Genomic DNA, 22470 nt, shown 5'->3' with positions numbered 1-22470 from the left:
AAAATAATTAAAAACCTAAATATTTTTACTAAAATATCATAAAAATTTTACGATTTACATATTGGGGACTAGTAAGATTCGAAAAGGTTTCTAAACTTCGATATAAACTTCCATCATTAAAATTTCCCTGAATAAGACTATGATTATGTTTAACTCGCGATTATTATATTATCCTCTCCTAGAGTGAACCAATTGTGATCTGGTAAGATTTGTAATGTGTTTGACCGAGTCATGGAATATAAGAGACTACATCTATAATCAAGTTGAAAGGGGAAGCTAAGGAAATACACCAACTAAATCAATACTTATTGAAGGCCTAAGGTTGTGTGCATAAAGGTAAGACCTAAATAGAGAAGCTGGAGTTCTTCCAGTGTGTTTTCAATTGTTTTTGCTATGACAATGACCCTCCAAATTATTTCCTTATTCTAATTTGGAGCCTACATGAACTGTCATCTCAAGTTATCTTGTGTCGTCTTGTTATTTTTTCATGTTTTCCTAAGTGTCGACTATCCTCGCCATATTCCTAGGTGTTTCTTTTTCTAGGTCAAAGTTTACTATGTCATATTCTTATCTTTGGAAGTGCTTATGTTGTCTTTCAAAAGATAGGAAAATATTTTTGACTTAGTGTTATCTTTTCTTCACTTGGCATGTATCTCACACAAAAGCATAAAAGCACAACCTTTCCTCATAGAAAAATCACACTTTCTAAAGTTAGCAGTCACGAAATCCACTGTTGGAGGAAACTTCTCCCTCTTAAGCATGAGCACACTTCAAAATCTTAAGGGAGCACACTTCTTCACTAAGTTGAGTGCACTCTCAGTCAACAAGGAGAGCACATTCCTTGTTATCAGTGGCTGCACCCTTCTGGTCCTTAACCCAATCCCACTCCTTGTTATCAGTGACTGTGCCCTCTTGTTTCCTTTGCATGCACCCTTCGTATTTGTATGTTCAATGCACTCCTAGAAAATAGGAGGCCACTCCACTTATTCTAACTAACTGACTCATCAATTGATAAGTGGTGATCATGCTTGAACTTGCTTTGCATGTAGATTTTCTTTATAAACAAGCCCAACTCATCACTCATTCTCATAATCATTGTTCATTCTGGGCTGAGAACATTCCATCATCTTAAGGAGTTTTGCTTCAATATTGATCTCAAGTGCCTTGATTCTTGGTAAGTTTTGCACAATGTCATTTTTTATTTCTTTTGTTGTTTTTAGTGGCACTTATGTTTTCCTTAGTGTCATTTCAATTTATTTTCACTTATTAAGTGGTGTTTTCATCCATACTTCCTCGTACAAGTGTTGTCTTGTTATTGCAAGTGGCGTTTCTTGTGATTCTTCTCATTCCATGACCTTTCACCTTCCAGTCATGATTATGAAAAAACTTATAAACACTTGCAACTCTTTTCTTTCATTATTATTGAGTTTAACACTTGTTGCTAGCCTTCAATTAGCTATTTTTGAGCCCATCTTTGAGTAGAGGGCCCTTCTAGAAAACAAGGACCCACTATCTTGAAAAAATGCGCCCAACACACTTTCAAGCAACAATGTGCCCACCTTGTCTCTTGTGAATATGTCTTTCACCCTACTAGTATTTCTCTCTCTCTCCTTGAGCACATAGCACATCAAAAATCCTTTGTCAGGATATTTTTGTCCACTGTTGTCCTGACATGCACCCTTTTCCTTGCCATGGCATAGTGCTCACTTTTAGTGGCTAGTTAAGTCACCTTGTGTCACCTGTGATAGACTTGTGCTCCTAGATTTCCCAAATATTTCTTGATCACTATCTTTTGAATAGTTTGCATGTGATAGTTACGAAATTTCTTGAAACTAATTATTGTTCGCCATGAGTGAATTTCAACTTGCAGGTGCTACATATATAGGCTACATTTCTCTCATCATTTTCCAAGACAATGCCTCCTACTACCCATCAAGTTACATCAAAAGAAATCTCAAAAGCCAACACTGAGTAGGTAGTTGAAATCATTAAGACAATGGTTCCCATTCTTTTAGATACACAATTCTTCATAGACAAATCCTTGAAAGTCTCATGGAAGGACATCAAAGATACTTTCATGCAAAAGTAATTCCCAGAAAAGTTGGAAGACATGTAGGTTTATATAAACATCAAGTGGTCCACAATACACATAGTTACATGCAGATTCCTAGTGATTCATTGGGAACAAGGCATAGAATGGATCCTATCATACATGGATAATACAAATGTGGTCCTTCGCAGTGAAAGCGAAAATGAGATTGGCACTTACCATCCGCATGATATACATTCATATTATAAGATGGAAAGACCAAGGGAGTACACAAACACACAATTTTATGCAACTTGGGAAAATCTCAATAGTAAAGAAGTTATCAAATCCTGGTGCCAAGAGCTTGCAAGATTCCACTAGATACCAAGTGCAATTTCTCTAACTAAATCTTTGAGAAAGGTCTATCAATATTTCATAGATATGTTCTATAGGTTGTATGGATGAAAGAATGTTGAATACTTTGAGGAGATTTGGATTTTTTTGCTCAACATAGTTGTCTCAAGAGGTAAATTTTTCAACTGGGAAAATATCCTCTCTCATGAGATGAAGCTTCAGATACAATAGGCTAAGACCGCCCTACAAGCTAAGAAAGCACCCGAGTTCTACATGTCTACTTATCTCCTAGATGGTATATGTGTCCTTTATGATTTCACCGGTATGAAATGGAACTAGACCCCACAAGACAAGTGACCTCTATACTTTCATTGCAGAATATTATTAGAAGGTAGTTTTCAGGGTATTTATGACAAACTGGTAGAATAATTCTTTGCACTATTGTAATAATGATGTTTGAGACAGAATCTCCTCGCATGATATAACAAGTGAAGGAGGAACTATTTAATATTTCAGATTGGTTTGCTTCACCTCAGGGCACATACATTATATGTTTTGGGTGTTAAACAGACCCTCATCTTATGCCTAGGTATGTGACCAATAAGGTGGTCTTGCAGGAGGTAGCATATCAGTTGAATAATGGATTGTCTGCACAACTACATAGGAGCAAAAAGTCTCCTTGGCACACTCTTCCTTTGAGGATTGGAATTTATGAGCTAAATATCCTTAAGGAGATCGATGCTGAAATTGAAGAACTTAAACGCCTTCATTTTGGAGCGTTGAGCCTCCATAGATATGATCCTAGAAAAGTGTGCAAGAAACACTATGATAAGATACAATATACCTAGCCGTATGGACCTATGACTGTACCAAAAGATGAAAAGATCAAGAATTGGTACAATTCTTTGAGAAAGAATCGCCAAGAGATGAGGCAGGTCCCACCCAAGCTTCATAGGTACCCGATGTTCAGATGGAGGAGAGTCAATAGGAAGCCACTTCTCAAGTGGACACTATAGCACCCAGGAAGAAGCTAAAACATAATCCAATGGTAGAGAGCAGTAGAAATTTCAAGGCTGATCCTATGAGAAAAGGTACAATTTAGGTAGAGTAGGAGAAGACACCAAAATAGGAGGAGAAGAGAAGGCTAAAATAAGAGAACAAAAGAGAGGAGGAGTGCTTATGAGAAGAAGAGGAAAATAAGAGATAAGATGATTTACTGAAAGCAGAGGAGGAAAGGAGAAGAGCAATAAAAGAGGAACTACAGAAGCCGTCACATGAAGAACAAATTAGGAACAAATATGAGGAATAAGCCACAAAGATAATGGAGGAAGAACATATGTCCCATGAATCAGATGAAGAATTAGAGGAGGATGCCATTGAGCCACTTGCAGATGAACCAAACATGCAGTCAGAGCCTCCTCTCATTGGTGGCCATCTCCCATTTAGTGAAATGGGAATTGTTTCTATACCGAATAATAGGGTCATGGATGTATCCAACCTTACCTTTGACGAGATGAAGAAGAGGATTGTATAAGAAATGCAAAGGTACTTTCCCAATTATCCTTCCCATACAGTCGCCATATCCATAGAGTAGGTGATAACATCTAATACGAGGAGAAATCCCAGAGTAGTCATGGCAACTAATTTGGCTTTTGTGCCAACAACACAAGACAATACAAAGTACCTTCTAAATGAGAATACACGATTGAGAAAAGAGCTAGCTGTCAGAAAACAACAAGTTGATCATCTTAACACAAAGAATCAATAGTTTTCTTCGACTAGTATTAGTGCGACAAAGCTATGGTAAACTATATATGAAGAATTGAAGCCAATGGAAGACACCATGAGGCAGTTGTACAATGAGATGATTCTCTTGCATGAGATGGTGACACCCTGGTTCAAATTTAGAAGAAATCTCAAGAGATCCTGAAGCTTCTCAAGGTGAAAAACATAAATGTAAATTTGATATAGGATTAGGGTGTTAAGTATTTGAATGTTCTTAAAAAGTGGGTCAATAAGACAAGATAGTTTCCAAGTTGGATTGAGCACAATTAATACTTCACACTTAGAACTATGCCCACCTTAGTGAACAAGCAACCAACACTGTTGCTTCTTATGTTCGATTGCATAATGGCTTAGAGTCCCTGGCATAGAAGCACAATGTAACTTCCGTGGGTTTACTTGGAGAGATAAGAGGCAAGGATGTCATCATGAGGGAGATAAAATAGTTTATCGAACAAATCAAGTAGGAAAAAAATCAAGAAGGCTTGAAGATCAGTTTTAATACTATTCTACAATGTGCCATTGAGCCAACTAAATTTCACATGATAGTTATCTTGGTTGTGGAATAAAATACAATCAAGCTCCATATCCATATTATCGGAGGACTTGGAGGTGAAGATGTGATATGTTGTAGAGATTCCCGTCAGAGTTAGAGTCATCACAACATAGTTCATAGCATGACACTCCTATACCACAAATGAACTCCATGCTCAAGCTACTGATTTGTCCTTTTCTTCTTCATGAGGAATATTTTGTCTTATTAGAATTTTATCCTATATAGCCACCAAATTGATGTAATTTTTTCTTTTATGAATAAATGTAATGTAAAGAAGTCCAAGAGACACATGTGGAATGTGAAAAGACCCATGTGGAATGTAAATATATATATGTACAATATGAAGAGTCACATGGAAGCCCATAGGTTATGGAAGTCAAAGAGTCATGAGGAAACTCAAGATTCATTGTAATTTGTTATAAATAATCCCTCATAACTCAAGTAAAGGGCTTGGACCTTTAGAGATTTGGCCTTGGCTTCTCTAGTTGTGCATAAGGGAGAATATCATTCTTTTGGAGAAGAAAGTTGTAGCTTCATGTTCCACTATTGGAGCTAGTGTTTCATTAATGTAACAATGAACTTGGATCTTCCATTAATTATCAGAAGCTCTTGGAGCCGACACTCTTTCATGCATGTATCGTAAATGTTGTAAGACTATTCTTTAGATGTTTATGGTATATGTTGCATTACACATACTAAGGATAATGAACTATTTCGTTGCTTTAGCTATGAATCAAACCAAGTCAAAATGCATGCAACAAGTCGGCCTATTTTGAAGGGTCTAGAAGGCTATATAAAGAAGACTAGTCGACCACCTTTGGGAGGATGCATATCATACAAGAAATTTGAACAAGAGCACAAAAGTCAACAAAGAAAGGAGAAGATAAAGCGAAGAGGAAGAGACATCTTTCAAGACTTTTTTTTGGGTAAAAAATCTCACACGTGCAGGATGAAGCTAGGGCATCCTCTGCAAAATATATATCAAATTAGAGGCATATCTAAGAGCAGAATTCTGGTGCCAATATAGTCTAAATTGAAGGACAAAATCTTGAAGAGAAGGGACCTTTTCAAGTGAAGGAAAAGAAGGGCCAAAATTTCCCTAATTACCTCACACGTGCGAGAATTGTAGGAAGCTACATGTAGACAAGAATTGTAGGAAGAGAAGTTGTGTAGTATTTCAAGGTCGAGGTCAAGAAGAAGGAGAAGTTGTAGCAGTTTCAAGTCAAGGTTGACTTTGTTTGACTTGACAAAAAAAGAGCAATATTTGACTTGGTCTTGGAGGAGTTTTTGGTCAAGGGTCTAGGTCTTGGAATTCGTCAATTGAAGATTCTATAAGAAGAATAATTCTTGTGGGTTTTCCTCTCAAACTAGAGAGGTTTTGGCCCTGGATGATCGCCTATATCTTGTGTCCTTTGTCTTGTTGTTATTTATGGTTTGGTAGTTGTTTGATGAAGAAAACACTAATAATAAAGTGAAATAAGAATCTAATCAAGTTAAGTAAAAATATACCACAAGCAATTATCAAAGCAAGATAAATCACCTAATCTAGTTTCCCCATAGATTCCTCAACACGAGACAGGTAGGAGAATGGAGATAGATGTGTAGACTCTTCTAGTCAACAATTAGGAGAGAATGAATCATCATCTAGATCACTTAACAAAGACAATGGAGTACATTCTGACCTTGCTCAATAGACAAAGTTAAGTAGAAGCAAAGGAGAATCAAGCACAATTGGCTTCACTGGATCTACAGTGTGAGATGTTGCAAAGAAAATTTGAGAAACTTTAGGCAATTCTTGAAGCAGAGGTGGCGATACTAGACCTAAGGCTGACAAAAATGGATCCGAATAACAAAAAATAATCAAGGGATCCTTATGCAAACATTGAATATTCCAGGAATGTGGAATGGTAAGGCGTACTCATTTAGGCATAACAGGAGCAGAGAAAAGTGGCTACACAGGCAAAGAACAATTCTGAAGCTAGGCCGTCCAAGTAGGCTAGACAATATGTTTTTCGTGGATTTATGTACTGCATATACATTTTGTCTTTACATGTTTTTTGGAAGTTAATTAGGAGATATTAGTATAGATACATAGCAAATAGAAAGCATAGTAGGAGAAAAACAAATTATTAGAAATGTAAGTTCTTTCAAGTAGATGAAACAACTTAATCTGTAAAGGTACTAGCCTTGTAACCAAATCGTGTTTATAATATAAGTTTTTTCTGTATCTAAAAAAAACTCCTCGTCTCTTTAAAAAAAAACATCTCTGCCATATTAAGTAGACATTTAAATGTTTACACTCATTTACAACCACTACAACATGTTCTCTATATTGAGTCAACATTTAGATGTTTACACTCATTTATGGATGCTACATGTTCACCTCCTCTATAATATGTTGTAAATTACTTTGAATGAAATCATAGATAAAACTTCAACGAATAATACTTTATTTATTTACAAAATTCAAATGAGAAATAATTTGTGACTCAAGATTTTTGCACACTATTGCTACAAACCATTCCTCCTTTACGTTATGTTGAAATTGCTCCTTTTAGGGAGGTCTTTAGGGAGGTCAACGCAAATTGGACAATCCAAGTTGCAGGTTGATCGAAGCAAATTAAATCATAACATAGATTATGGGTAGTTAACCATTGAAAATGCCTAGTTTAACCATAGCCTTACTTGCAAGTAGATGAGTGTTTCACATTATACATTAATGTTTTTTTGTCGCCAATGTAACCTTTGTGTTTTGTGTATTAAATTTAATTTGATTGTGAATTTTGAGAATATTTTAAGATTCAGATAAATTATTCTTTAACTTACTCTTCACAAATTTAAAATATTCTTGAAATCCACACTCCAACAAAAATACAATATTTTTTTAATAATAAGCATCCCATCTAGATCTACCTCTACAATTTTTACAACTTACATTAGGTCATGATGACTTGGTAAAGAGAGTTTTTACAACTTACCTTAGGTCAATGATGACTTGGTAAAGACTGTGCCAGGCATAACCTTGTGATCGACGTGATGAAACCCATTGCCAAAGATGTATAACTTCAGTGCAGCCCTGCGTCAAATCCAAAGTGCCCTGTTGTAAAGGGATCACAACAGATCCAAAAACCCTGCGATCTGTTTTAAAAACCAAATGGGGCACATGTAGCGTTGTGACAGATACAGGTGAGGTATAAAGTTGCACATTGTTTTGATAGTTTTATATAAGATTTGCAATTAAAAGAAGGATTATTACTGCGGGAAAAATATTTTGGGAATCTCTTTATTTTTGAAGGTTGGTTGTATTGAGTGCTTCTTACCCGGGAATCTCTTTACTTGTGAATATTGTGGGTATTAATGCTCTTTAATATAAGTAAAATATAAATGGTATAGGTGCTTTGCATATTTTAAATAATGGTAAATTTTGAGTTGCTTTTTTGTTGTTGTTGTTTTTTTTGTTCATTCAAATAGAATTTTTTTTTATTAATTTTTATATAATATATATATATATGTGTGTGTATTTTAAATTAAATTAGAATTGAATAATAATATAATAATGAAAAAATATTAAAAAATATTAATAAAATTGTGAATTCAAATCATCGAATCAATTATTAACTTTATAACTTTGGTCATCAAGTGAATCGACTTTGTAGCTAGGCTTCCAATGGCCCAACCCTAAGAATATGGAATAAGGAACATTCAAACCTGATTATGATTAAGAAGACACAAGGAACATTCAACACTGATTACGATTAAGAAGACACGAGTAAGAATAAAGGGAGAAACTACATTGTTAGGGATCAAGGTTGGAATTTTAAAGGAGACTTTTAGTTAAATTTGACGTTTTTCACACCTCCCAATCCGTATACATAGTTTCAAAATTTTTTAACTATATTTGATGGAGCTATTGAGCCAACATTGGATGATGGGTGGTTTACCCTTTGAGACGTGTCCCTTCCTGGTTTGACATTCCTATGCCTAATGGTGAAGGTGTAATGCCTAGAGACGAGTTTCTGCATGCACCTTGAATGTGGCAAGTCTTGCCTCTTACGCTTTCTGAGCTGACGCTTGGGCATTACTCTTTTCCCTGTCGTGTCCGTCTCTAGACTTTCTCTATCTCCTTATTACCCATCTCTTGGCTGTTGTTGGAGGTTTTGGCTCCCTATTTGGCCACCTCTCGGATGGGTGAGTGAGATTTTGCTTTCTTCTTTCCGTGGCTTCCCTACCTATATATACAGTCTTGATCCTAAAACACACCTTCTAGCGACTGTTCATACTTTTCGTAATGGCTCCACTTTCTCGATAGCTCCGGTTTACTCGGTATATGGCGCATCAATACAACCGGCCCATGGTGCTCTCCGCTCGGTAACGCTCGAGGTTGGTGGGGGCAATCATAAAATTCCTCAAGAAATTCTTTATCATTTCCAAACCATGCTTAGACTTTCGACTTAGGATAGGTCCTTGGTGGTGTGCGTATGAGATATACTGTTGCTGTATCGACTGCTCGAATGTGTCTTCCTGAAGCATAATTCTGCACAGGGGTTATCTGCTTGTTTTTTTCTGGCGCCGGATAATTTGAATTTCAATCGCCGATGATCGGGTGGCTGTCATTATGGTGGATCATTTCTCAATCCCCGTTTCTTAGATTAATGCTCGCAGCCATTTCCCTTTTCCCTATAGAGCTTTGATGGTTCTATCCTATCTATCTGTTAAATGGGATGCTTCGGGTGTCATGTGAGTTTTGTCACTGGCCGTCATTCCTTATTTTTTCTTCGGACCTCATCCATTTCTGAATGACGATGAACTGCTCTCTTTGACTAAATCTGGCTCTTTTCCACTTTTTAAATAAGCCTTGAGGTACTTTGTCTGTCAGTCTATCTTTGGCGATCTAGTTTCGGTCCTCATGATCTTAGTAGCTGTCCTTCTGTATGGACTTTCCATCTGACAACTCTTTGGAATCTACCTTGGTGTGGGCCACATTAGACGAGGAAAAAGTCCATGTCAGCCAATCTACAAAAGCCAAATGGGCTTCCACGCTATATTCGAATACCATTCCTTCTACTCAGAAGGATCAGTCTTCTAGGGGTGGTGACTCTGTTACACATCTGAAACACAAACATAATCGGCCGGTTAAAACTTCTCCCCTGCCTAACGCCATTAGCTTGGATGGCCCTCTTTTATTTGACAGAATCTCAAGCTTGCAAAAGAGAGCCTTAGTGGGTCGATGGCACTTTCCGTCAATGGAGGATTCTCATATTAGAACCTGGATCACGGCCAAATGGGCTCCCCTGCTTGGTTACTCCTCTACCATCATCAAGCTTATGAATAACTGGTATAGTTTTCACTTCCTCCGGGATCATGACTTAGAGATCATCTTCTCCAACCTTGGGTCCAGGATCGAAGCTTTCTGGCCCTTTACAGGGGGTATTTAGGATTTAATCCTCTCAGGTCTACTCCTCAAAATAATTATATTTGGCTAAAGTTTCCTAGTTTGCCCATCGAGCTATGGACCAAAGAATCTATGGAGAAAATCGGTAACACTGTCGGAAGATTCATTTGTGTTGATCCTAGATGCATTAGCGCAAAGGATAAGCGTAGCTTGGGTCCTTATTGAGAAGGAATATAGGGGTGGATTTCCTGAGTCTATAGATTTAATGTGGAAAATGTCAAATGTCCACCAGCATTTAGACTATTGGGGAGTTCCTTTTAGGTGCTCAGCGTGTCATAGAACTGGCCACCTCCTCCCTTAATGTCCTCGCCGACATGCTGCAAGACATAAAAATAAGAACATTTCGGAGAATAACGCTGGTGATTCAATTGCAAGCGAATATATGGAACAGAGTCTCAATGTTGACCCTTTCTGGGTTTCTTTTATTCCTAAATCTTAGCGCTCTCCGAAATTATGTCCATCCAAGGATAGATCTACATGCCATATGCATTCTCGTTCGTTATCTGAGGGACCTCATGGGTGGGTTATAGGACCAGATGAATGCTGTCCCCGGACTAATTTTACACCCATATATCCTATTCGGTCTCACTTTGACCTGCCATCTCCTCAGCTGGGGTTCACATTACCTCCCCCTCCTCCCGAACCTATCCCTGATGCTGTCATTCCCCTTCCCCAACCGATTGACAAACCGTCCACGGATGGTCCAACCCATCCCATTCTATATATATCATCATCTCCTCAATCCCCTGTCGTTATCCATCCCTCACCACTGGGATTCCTTCTTCCCCTATCCGGATCCATAGAGATGATTCCAAAGGGAAGGTTGCGTGCGAGTCTTTCACCCCATATAACTCCCTGAGGTCCTCTGATAAAAATTCTTTTGACTGTGATATAGATCTGCTGCTAAAACAGGCATATTTAAATCTGAAACCCCTCACCATTCATAAACCTGACCGCTCCCCTTCCCCTGTTATTAGCCCAAATTTGGCTGGAAATATTACGGTTCGCCGCAAAGAAGAGCGAGGAAGTAGACACTTCCGCGGGAGAAAGGGCAGGAAGGATATGTCTTCCAGGGATCTAAATTTGATTGATATTCCTGTTTCAGAAATCGCTTCGGATGACTTCTCTGCAAAAGGGCCTCTTAGAGCATGCCGGCCATTTGATGTTCGCAATGAATAACATCCTGTCTATGAACATACGGGGCCTTGGAGCAGACCCAAAGTTTGTGGCCCTGAAGGAAATTTCTCGATCCACAAAGTCCAGATTGCTTTTGATTTAGGAAACAATGCATGACAGTTGACAATCCATTTCATATTTTAGAAGGATGTTCCCTACTTGGCACATGGTGGCTACTGATGTTGTAGGATTGTCAGGAGGTTTAGCTGTACTATGGGACCCTAAATGGATTAAAACGGTTTCCTTTCAATGTTTTGCAGGCATTCTCATATTAGCCTATTTTCGTGATTGCCCTGATCCTGTGCACATTTTAAACATATATGCCCCATATAGGAATTGTTATCCATTTTGGGAAAAATTTCTATCATCTGAATTCCTTGATATTGATTCCTTAATGATTGCGGGCGATTTTAACAACACACTGTGTAACAGTGAGATTTGGGGCAATGGCAGGAAGATTGACCCGATCAGCCGCATGATCCGGAATGCCATCATCCAAAATAATTTCATAGACATACAGCCGGATTGTAGAGGAACCACTTGGGACAATGGGCAGTTAAATGACTCTTACTAGGCCAAAAGACTAGACAAATATATCCTCCATGGAAAGCTGATCGATAGATTTGGCCTCCCATGCATGAAAATTATCCCTGCGTATATATCAGATCACCACCCCATTTATATTCAATGGAATAATTATGGATGCAAGATCGGTTACCCTTTCAAATTCAACCGAACGTGGCTCTCTGATGAACACTTTAATTAGTTTATTAAGGAGATGTGGCAGCAACTTACAGGTCTAGCTCTGAACCAGACATAGGATTTTATTAACCGCATGGCTAATTTACGCGACAAAGTAAGAGATGGCAATGAGAGAAAATAGAATTCAACAGAAGAGAGCTGAAAGAAATAGATAAAGAATTGCAATTCTTATCTACACACTTCAAAAGTGCCTCTATATCTTCATACATTCGGAAACAAATATGGGACCTTGAAAAAAAAAGCAAAAGATTCTAGCAAAGGAAGAATCTACTTGGCGTCTCAAGAGTCGTGCCATATGGCTCAGGGAAGGAGACAAAAACACTAAATTTTTTCATATATTTGCAAACAGGCAGAGGCAAGTAAACATGATTTGGGAAATAAAGGATGATGTTGGTAAATCTTTTTTTACCCAGGAAGATATATCTCGTGAAGCTGTAAAATTCTTCAAAAAGGCCTACAGCAGAGACATTGGTAGTCGCATTGAAGATATTCTATGGGGCATTGATCTGTACCCTACTATGTTTGATGAAAATCAAAACGCTGCCCTTTTCTCTGAAGTCAATGAGGATGAATTATTGGCGACAATGAAATCCTTCCAGAAAGACAAATGCCTGGGGCCGGACGGTTGGTCTATTGACTTCTTTATCCATTTTTTTGATTTGTTTAAGGATGACATTCTAAATATGGTCGAGGAATCAAGATTAAATGGTAATATCAATCATCGTATTACCTCCACTTATGTAGCTCTAATTCCTAAAAAGACACTTTCTACATCCTTTGTTGATTATCAACCTATTTCTTTATGCAATGTACTATATAAGACGATCTCAAAAATCATTGCTATATGAGTGAGGAATGTTTTATCTAAGCATCTTTCTCATGAACAACATGGCTTTCTCAAGGATAGGAATATCATGGACGCAGTGGTCCTTACTCAAGAATCTCTACACTCTATACATTCTAGGAAATTGGATGTCGCTTTATTAAAAATAGATCTTAAAAAGGCATATGACAGTGTGGACTTGGGCTTTATCCGATGTCTTCTAGCCAGGATTGGTCTTAATTACAGGTGTTCCAGGTGGATCATGGCGTGTGTGGAGGAGGTAAATTATGCTATATTGATCAATGGATATCCCACTCCCCTTTTTAAAGTCGTCAGGGGGCTTAGGCAAGGATGCTCCTTGTCTCCACTCCTATTCATTCTTGTGATGGATTCTCTCAGCCTCCATATCAAGAGGGCGATTAAGCAAAATACCTGTCGGCCCCTTCCTATATGTAGAGGGATATACATATCCCACAATTTTTTTGTCGATGACATTCTCATAACTGCAATTCTGTGCAGAGCAACCTGGATTGCTTATATGAGATATTAGGCATATTCCAATGCACTACTGGCATGAGTGTCAATGAAGGGAAATCATCCTTTCATGTTGAAGACATAAATGGGAATCTGATCCAATTCCTTACTCAGCTATTCAACATCCAAGCTATTCCACTTCGGAATGGGCTCAAATATTTGGGATTTAATCTGAAATCAGTTGGATATCATGTGGCGGATTGGTCTTGGATTGCAGATTGATTCGACAAGAAAATTGCAGCATGGGAGTATTTATGCTTATCTAAAGGAGGATGCATGATCCTGACACAAGCTGTTCTTGTCCAAACAATGGTCTATTGGGCGCACCTGTTCTATATCCCATCTTCTATAATTAACAATTTGAATAGGATGATTGCCAACTTTATTTGGGGATGCGACAAAGACCAATATAAATTCCACCTAACCAAACTATCTGTGTTGGCGCGCCCAAAACATATGGGAGGATGGGGCATATTAGATTTATCACATTTCAGGAAAGCACTTTTGTGCAAATCTATGTGGAAGGCAATTATGGGCGACTCGTTGTGGAGCTCGGCCATTCGCGCTAAATACATGGACAACATGGACATGTCTTACTGGATCAGGGAAAATCACATTGGGTCCTCACTTGGATCTGCTATCTGGAGAGGCTTCAGGAAATTGGAACCATATTTTAGGCAAAATCTTATTTGGAAATTTTAGATGGGAGCAAAGATTATGATAGGAAGGGACGAATTTGCTGGAGGGGCTGGGAAAATTCATGTATCCCCTCGGCTAATGAGAGTGCTCCACAACAGGGGGATCTTCTTCTGGGCCAGCGCCATTCGAAAATGGGAAGGAGCCATTCCCATATGGAAAACAGCGACCGAATTACAGCTCCGAGATGACATGGAGGTTCAATGGAATTCTATTTTATCCTCGTTGCGTGCCCACGACATTTTTTGCTTTGCTGATAAAGACTTTCTCATATGGAAGGGTCTGGATGGCTCCTCGATAGTACAGGTAAGACAAATATATACACAGTTTCTAATCTCTGAGGCAGGTAATTCTGGAGACATATTTCCTCCTACTTTTTGGAGATCAGGATGCCCCACAAAGGTCATAATCTTCGCATGGCTGGTGTTTCAAAATAGGAATCTTACTTGGGAAAATTCACAAAAACGGAATTGGCACGGGCCTGCCATCTGTCCTCTTTGCAGAAAACACTCTGAATATAATTTACATCTACTCCTCACTTGCCCATAGGTGCAGCCCATCTGGCAGAATCTTGCTGCTCACTATGGTTTCACCCTCATTTCTTTCCCATCCATCCCTGAAGCTTTCAAAAGATGGAGCATCATGAACAAAGAATGGAGGGCCATTCCCTTATTGATCATTTGGGCCATATGGAAGTGGAGAAATGGCAGGATCTTCAGTTCTAAAGTGGAAACAAACTCTTCTGTAGTTGCATCTATTTTATCATTACACAGCGCCCTAGACTTGTCTGGACAGAACAGGAACAGGTATGGAAGCAGTCATATGATAACAATGAACAGGAGTAGCAATGGAAGAAGACCCATGGTATTGACGTCCACGGTTTTACCATGTGCATATTTCGACGGAGCTACTCAACATGGGATATGCGCATGCGGTATTTACATCAAAACAACAAATGATCAGGCTATTAAAATTTATTGGAATGCTGGATCGGGGTCCAACAACAGAGCTGAAGCGGTGGCTTTAGCGGGTCTTCTTTTCTTTTGTATCTTTCTTGACATTTCAAATTTACAAATCTATGGAGACTCGAGGGTAATAACTGATCATGTTTTGAAAAAACACTACATAAAAAACATTCATCTTGCTGGATGGTTGGATATGATTGCAGCGTTATGGAACAACAGGGAGGACTACACTATTTCTCACATTGACAGGGACATGAACAAAAAAGCTGATGCATTACCTAAAATGGGCCTAACTTCTCCCCAAGGCATTTGGAGGATGCAGATCAAAATGGGCAGCAACAACTTCCAGATCCAGGGCTTTTGTCTTCCAGGTATATAACTTCTAATCAATGGTAAATATTCTGGTATGTTTTTTCAACTTTGGCCATACAATGGCATATCTCACAGCGAAGGTATGCACATATATATTTTGCAATCATGGAAATCTTTTTGTTTTCTATATTAGTTGACCGAATGTATCTATCTCCACTCAGTCAATGTGTAATGTATATAGGACATCTTTCAAATGTTTTTTTGTCAAATCTTAAAGATGTGGTTTGGTCCACACAACAGTCTATGCAAATGGCAGTGTTAGCCAAGACATGTATGCTTATAAGATCCAAAACATGAATATCATATAAATATATAGCTTTTTTTCGTGCTGTGAAATTACCCAATGACAAACAATTTACCCATCAAATTCCATCTTGTTAAGGACATTCTAATAAATTGTGATTGTCAATCTTTATAGCGACCCTCTACCATCGGCAAAGAAAGTGAAAATGATTTATCATTTATATTTGTAGATAAAAGACATTATTTTTATGTTCATGTGAGATTTTGTGGATAAAAACATTTTTAAATTAATGGCAAAACTCATTTTTATGTTAATGGAAAATTTTGTAAATACGAATATTTTGCAATTTTTGTAAATAGAAAATATTTTGTAAATAAAAATATTCTTATATTTATTTGTTATAGATTTTGTTAATATGAAATAAAATTAACCATTAAATTTCTTCATTCTAATCGGAGAGAAATATACCATTTATATAAATTCAAATTCATAAAATTAACAATTAACTTTCTTCATCTTAATTGGGGAGAAATATATCATTTATATAAATTCAAATTCATAAAGTTAACCATTAACTTTCTTCATCCTAATGGGATACCATTTATATAAATTCAAATTCATGTATAAAATATAAAGTAAAATATCCTTTAACTATACTCCATTTATTAAATAAATAAATAAACTACTTTAAAATTCGAAATTCAAGTGGAACTATCCATAGTTGTTGAATACCAAAATTTACAATCAACATAAACTTAGGTTTCGTTCACTCTTAAGCTTGGATTTCGACTTTGACAGAGGTTCGGTCCCTGTATGCGATTATGAGCACCGACTTTCATATGAAAGAATGGTTCCAATGGTTCCCATGGCACGGTATTTGATGGGTATAGCACACCTAGGTGTGTGCATGTTTCACTTTACTATTCATACGTTCACGCTGGTGCGTGAAGAACGGTTTCCAAGGTATTTGATGTGACATTTTGCTATTGATATGTTCCCATGGTGCCTGCTTGTGAAATTTTACTATATTTATTATGGGTATGTCATATGGCGTGCATGAGACATTTTACTATTGATAAAGCTCGACTTTTATGTGAAATAGTGGATCCCATGGTATTTGATTCGCGTTGATTCCTGACCTTATTTCCATTAGACTTTGGGAATATTTAAATTTTAGTTTTGGAAATATTTTGCAATTTAATAGATATGAGATAGATTTAATGTTTGATTTACTTAGTATTTGATTTATTTCTTCTATTAATATTTGGTTTGATATTTTTTGATTTATCATTTTAGTTTATGGTCATTGAGGATAGGTGAAGTGTTTATCTGAAATATAGGACACCTCACCTCAATAAGATCACACAATACTCTAAAAACTTTCAACATCATGTTCTTAACTATGAAAATATACATGTTAAAATTGATTTATTGTCAATCAAATTTTGGGATATTCTCAAAATTTGTAACCCATATAAAGATGCCCATATTTGACAAAAATGCAATAAGATGATTTATCTTATTATTATATGATTTTGTTTGAGGTTTGAAATCGTTGAAATTGTAAATTTTGAGTTATTTAGTGTATAAATTTTAGTGTTTGACAGTTTTCAAGGGTAATAAATTTATTTATGCATGAAAAATTGAATTATATTATCAAATTTTGGTGAAAAGGTTAAAAGGTAGAATGTTTGAGTTTGGCCATAATGAATTGTTTTGTAAGAATGATCCCCATGACATTTGATGGGTAGATCATACAAGGTTTGGTTGATCTTCTTTAGTTCATTTTAATGTCTATATGTTAATATTGATATGTTCAACTTAATGCATATATGTGTCATTTCATTATTTTTTATTGACATGTTTACTTTGGTGCATGTATATGACATTTTATCATGGACGATGATACTATTTCAACGATAAAATTGTACCCAATTTGTTATGCTTAGTTCTTAGCTATCATATATGTGTTTGTTATTTCATCAAACTACAACACATGCACTATCATATGTATCGAAAACAAAGTACTATTTGTTTATTGTCCAAAAACTATTTATATAACTATGTTTATTGTATAGGACTCAAAGATGTTCATAGGTTATGAGATTTGACACAACCTCAACTTATCTAAGAAACCTAGGTTTAGGGTACCGATGGTTGATTTATGAGATAAATATCAAGTTATGACTCTTAAATTTTGACCCTAGTGACCACAAAATTCTATACAATACCACTGCATGAACCTAATATCATCCCATAGAGTGCACAACAAATTGTATGTTAGCGTTAATAGGAACTTAAAGACTTACACATGCAATGATGAAATTGAGAACTTTATAGGAGACAAGATAAGAGACAACAACACATTTTTCAATTATTATCCACATACATAGGAAGTTATTCTTACATTTTGTGCATTGTCCTACTCTGTGTTGTGCCCTTTCATACAAATTGTTTGTTTCATCACCAGGCACACCTAGTTGTTCCTCTTCTCTTATGTTCCAACATCTTTTTTTAGTGTCATGAGTTCTTCTTTCCTTTTCTAGCCTCTCTTTCCAGCCTCTGCTTATTTCTAGCTACTTCGAATCTTAAACGATGGTTGGAAAATTGAATAGTCATAGTGGTTTGACTTCCTCGACCCTTTCCCAATCTAGTCATCATTCCTTCACATAATGAACAATCATGGTGGTTTGACTCCCCATCTAATCATTATTTCTCCAGTTGATCATTATTTCCTCAAATAGGTAGCTTATCGATTTACCAAGGAGTCCCTTGAGATACATGGGATTGCTACAAGTTATGATCCACAATGTCAAAGCAAAGCTGCATCATTGCAACAACAAAAAAGTCACAACACTGTAATATCATGATGGTGTTCTAAAAGTGGTGAAGTCATGATATTGTAACAACAACTGTGTCACAACACTATAACATTAGGGCAGTGTTGCAACAATGATGTTGTTGCACCATAGTAATAGGGTGGTGTCACAACAACAAGGGAGTCATGACATTGCAATAATAATGGTGTTGAAAAACTGTAATGGTAGGGTGGTGTCATAGTAACGATGTCACAACAGGATAGTGTCACACATTTTTTGAAGTCATGGCACTGTAACAACAATGATGTTGCAACAATGGTGGATTCACAACACTATAACAACAACGATGTCATATCACTCTTATTTCATCCTTTAATCTACTAGCTCAGGGCTTTCTTATTGTTGTCTTTAATAATCCTGAGGATAAGAAGATTATTTGGAATTCTGGGCCTTGGTTCTTGGGTAGTGTCAATCTCTTGTTGCAACCACAGTCTTCTTGTTTTAATCCAGTTACAATAGAAATCTCCTCGGCTCTAGTTTAGGTAAGGCTTCCGAACCTGCCCCATGATCTTTGGAATATTTGTTCGTTACATCTATTGGAAATGTAATAGGAAAAATTATTGTATGAGTTCAGAAATTGAGCATTTCTTTAAGAACTGTTATGCTTGAATATGTGTGGAGATGGACTTTAAAAAATGTTTTCCTGCCAAGATAAATTTAATGGCTCTAGATTATGTATGGGTTCATAAGCTTGATTATGAAAATGTTTCATTCTAATGTTGAATGTGTTATGAAACATGGCATGTAATCAAGAATTGTCCCAAGAAATTGCAGGATAATAGATTTCAAAATAATAGCCAGAGGTCCAAATGGTAGGAAGGTGCTCAGATAGAACATTATACTGTATACAAGGAAGAAGAGACCTAGGAAAAAAAGGAAGCAAAAGAAATTCATGAAGAAGTGCACGTTAAAGAGGATCCACCAGAGGAAGCAAAATATAGGTAGGAATCAATGCATGCCAAAGAGGATCCACCGAAAGCAGAGTCAGAGGAAGCCGATCAAACACTTGCAAATCTTGGTTCCTCCATTGAACTCTCTGGAAACAAAACTGAAAAATATATTTCTTGGGTTGATTAGGAAAATTAAAAAAGTGCCAAAGACAATAAAGATCAATCATAGAAGGGAGCCCTCATAGATTCAGCAGAAAAAACAAGTTGGATCTAAGTTGGGAAAAAGGGTAAAAATATCTTATCAAGGAAAATAAGAAGCTAGTAAAAATCAAACCAAAATATAGTTAAAAATGGAATGTAAATGTATTCGGATCTTGGGAGTATTTTCGAAAATATTTAGCTAGAAAGGGAATAAATGTTTTGTATTATGGAGTGCTCACATGAGGGTTTAGATTGAGCCTTCGTGCTCAATCTCAAACCAGCAATGGATATTGGAAAATTTGAAGAAATATAACAGTTATGGGTTGGATCCTAGAATTTTATAATATAAACCCTCATGTGTTTCATTAACAATAAAAATGCTAAATATGATATTAAATATAATTTTCTATTCTTTTTTCTATCTATATATATATATATATATATATTATATATATATATATATATATATATATATAATTATATAATTATATATTATTGTGTTGTGAGGCACAATTTACAATTTAGTATGAGGATGATGTGCGATTATGTCCATCCTCAACATGGAGTTGAAATGTGTCCTTTAAAGATAAAAAATAAATAAAATTTATTTAATAAAAAAACAATGGATGTTGGAACAAAACAAAGAATTATCTTGTCGTCGTTGCGACAACGAATCTCCAAATTTTTGCCTTAGTCAAATTTGGAGCCTACATGAACTGCCGTCTCTAGTTATCTTGTGTCATCTTGTTATTTTTTCATGTTTTCCTAAGTGTCGACTATCCTTGCCATATTCCTAAGTGTTTCTTTTTCTCCTTGGTCAAAGTTTACTAAGTGTCATATTCTTATCTTTGGAAGCACTTATGTCATCTTTCTAAAGATAGGAAAAGTACTAGTTGTCTTGACTAAGTGTTAGCTTTAATTCATTTGGCATGTATCTCACACAAAAGCACAAAAGCACAACTTTTCCTCATAGAAAAAGTGAACTTTCTAAACTTAGCAGTCACAAAAGCCACTATTGGAGGAAACTACACCCATCCAAGCATGAGCACACTTCAAAGTATTAAGGGAGCACACTTCCTCACTTAGTTGAGTGCACTCTCAGTCAATAAGGAGAGCACATTGCTTATTATTAGTGACTGCACTCTTCTAGTCCTTAACTCAAGTGCACTACTTGTTATCAGTCACTGTGCCCTCTTTATTCCTTTGCATGCACCCTTCTTGTTTGCATGTTGAGCACACTCCTAGAAAATAGGAGGCCACTCCAATTCTTGTAACTAACTTACTCATCAATTGATAAGTGACGATTATGCATGAACTTGATTTGCTTGTAGATTTTATTTATAAACAAGCCCATCAAATCACTCATACTCATAATAATTATTCATTCTAGGCTAAGCACATTCCATCATATCAATTAGTTTTTCTTCAATCTTGATCTCAAGTGCGTGGATTCTCAGTAAGTTTTGCACAATGTCATTTTTTATTTCCTTTATTGTTTTTAGTGGCGCTTATATTTTCCTTAGTGGCGTTTCAATTTCTTTTCACTTATTAAGTGGAATTTTCATCCATACTTCCTCCTAGAAGTGTCATCTTAATGTCACAAGTGGCGTTTATTGTGATTCTTCGCATTCCATGAACTCTCACTTTCTAGTCATGATTGCGACAAAAATTATCAACACTTGAAACTCTTTTCTTTCATTGTTACTGATTTTAACGCTTGTTGTTGACCTTCACTTAGCTGTTTTTGAGCTCATATTTGAGTAGAGTGCACTTCTGGAAAACAAGGACCCATTGTCTTGAAAAAATATGCCCAACACACAATAAGCCCTTCTCTTTAGCGCATATTGCACCAAAAAACAACATTTGGTATCGTTATCCAATGTTACTATGCCCGACACCCTCACTATATCTTCCAGAGTGCACACCACACTGTCAAGCAATAATGTGCCCACCTTGTCTCTTGTGACTATGCCTTGCACCCTACTAGTCTTTCTCTCTCTCTCTCTCTCTCTTGCTTGAGTTCATAATGCATCAACAAGCCTTTTTTAGGCTCTTTCTATCCATTGTTGTCCCAACAACACCCCCTTTCTTGCCATGGAACAATGCTCACTTTCGGTGGCTATTAAGTCACCTTGTCTCACCTATGACAGGCTTGTGCTCCCAGTTTGCCCAAAGCTTTCTTGATCATTGTATTTTGTATAATTTGCATGAGATAGTTAGGGAATTTATTGAAACTAATTATTATTCGCCATGAGTGAATTTCCACTTGTTGGTGTTATAGATACATGCTACATTTGTCTATCATCATCTGCCAAGACAATGCCTCCTACTACTTGTCAAGCTACATCAAAAGAAATATTAGAAGCAAACACCGAGGAGGCAGTGGAAATCATTAAGCCAATAGTTCCCATTCTTTCAAATACACAATGCTTCATAGAAAAATCCTTTAAAGTATCATGGAAGGACGTCAGTGATACTTCCATGCAAAAGCAATTCTTGAAAAAATTGGAAGACATGGAAGTTTATATAAACATCAAGCGATCCAGAATACACAGAGTTGCATGCAGATTCCCATTGATGCCTTTTTCAGAAGCCATCTAATGGATCCTATCGCACATGGATAATACAAATTTGGTCCTTTACAATGAAAGTGGAAATGATATTTCGTCTTACCATCCACATGATATACATTCACATTATAAGAAGGTAAGACCAAGGGAGGTCATAGAAGGGAGCCCTCACAGATTTAGCAGAA

General features: G+C 36.7%; 1 pseudogene; it reads left to right on the top strand.

Annotated features, from left to right (window-relative positions):
• LOC149217310 (ATP-dependent zinc metalloprotease FTSH 2, chloroplastic-like) overlaps window positions 1-11352 on the top strand; it is a 139473-nt pseudogene extending 128121 nt beyond the window's left edge.
• The last annotated feature ends 11118 nt before the right edge of the window (window positions 11353-22470 follow it).

The sequence above is a fragment of the Pinus tabuliformis genome, chromosome 1_1 (assembly GCF_031772625.1).
Source record: "Pinus tabuliformis cultivar Carrire ecotype Pingquan chromosome 1_1, CPIR1, whole genome shotgun sequence".
Lineage (NCBI taxonomy): Eukaryota > Viridiplantae > Streptophyta > Pinopsida > Pinales > Pinaceae > Pinus > Pinus tabuliformis.
This window is presented reverse-complemented; position numbering and strand designations above follow the sequence as displayed.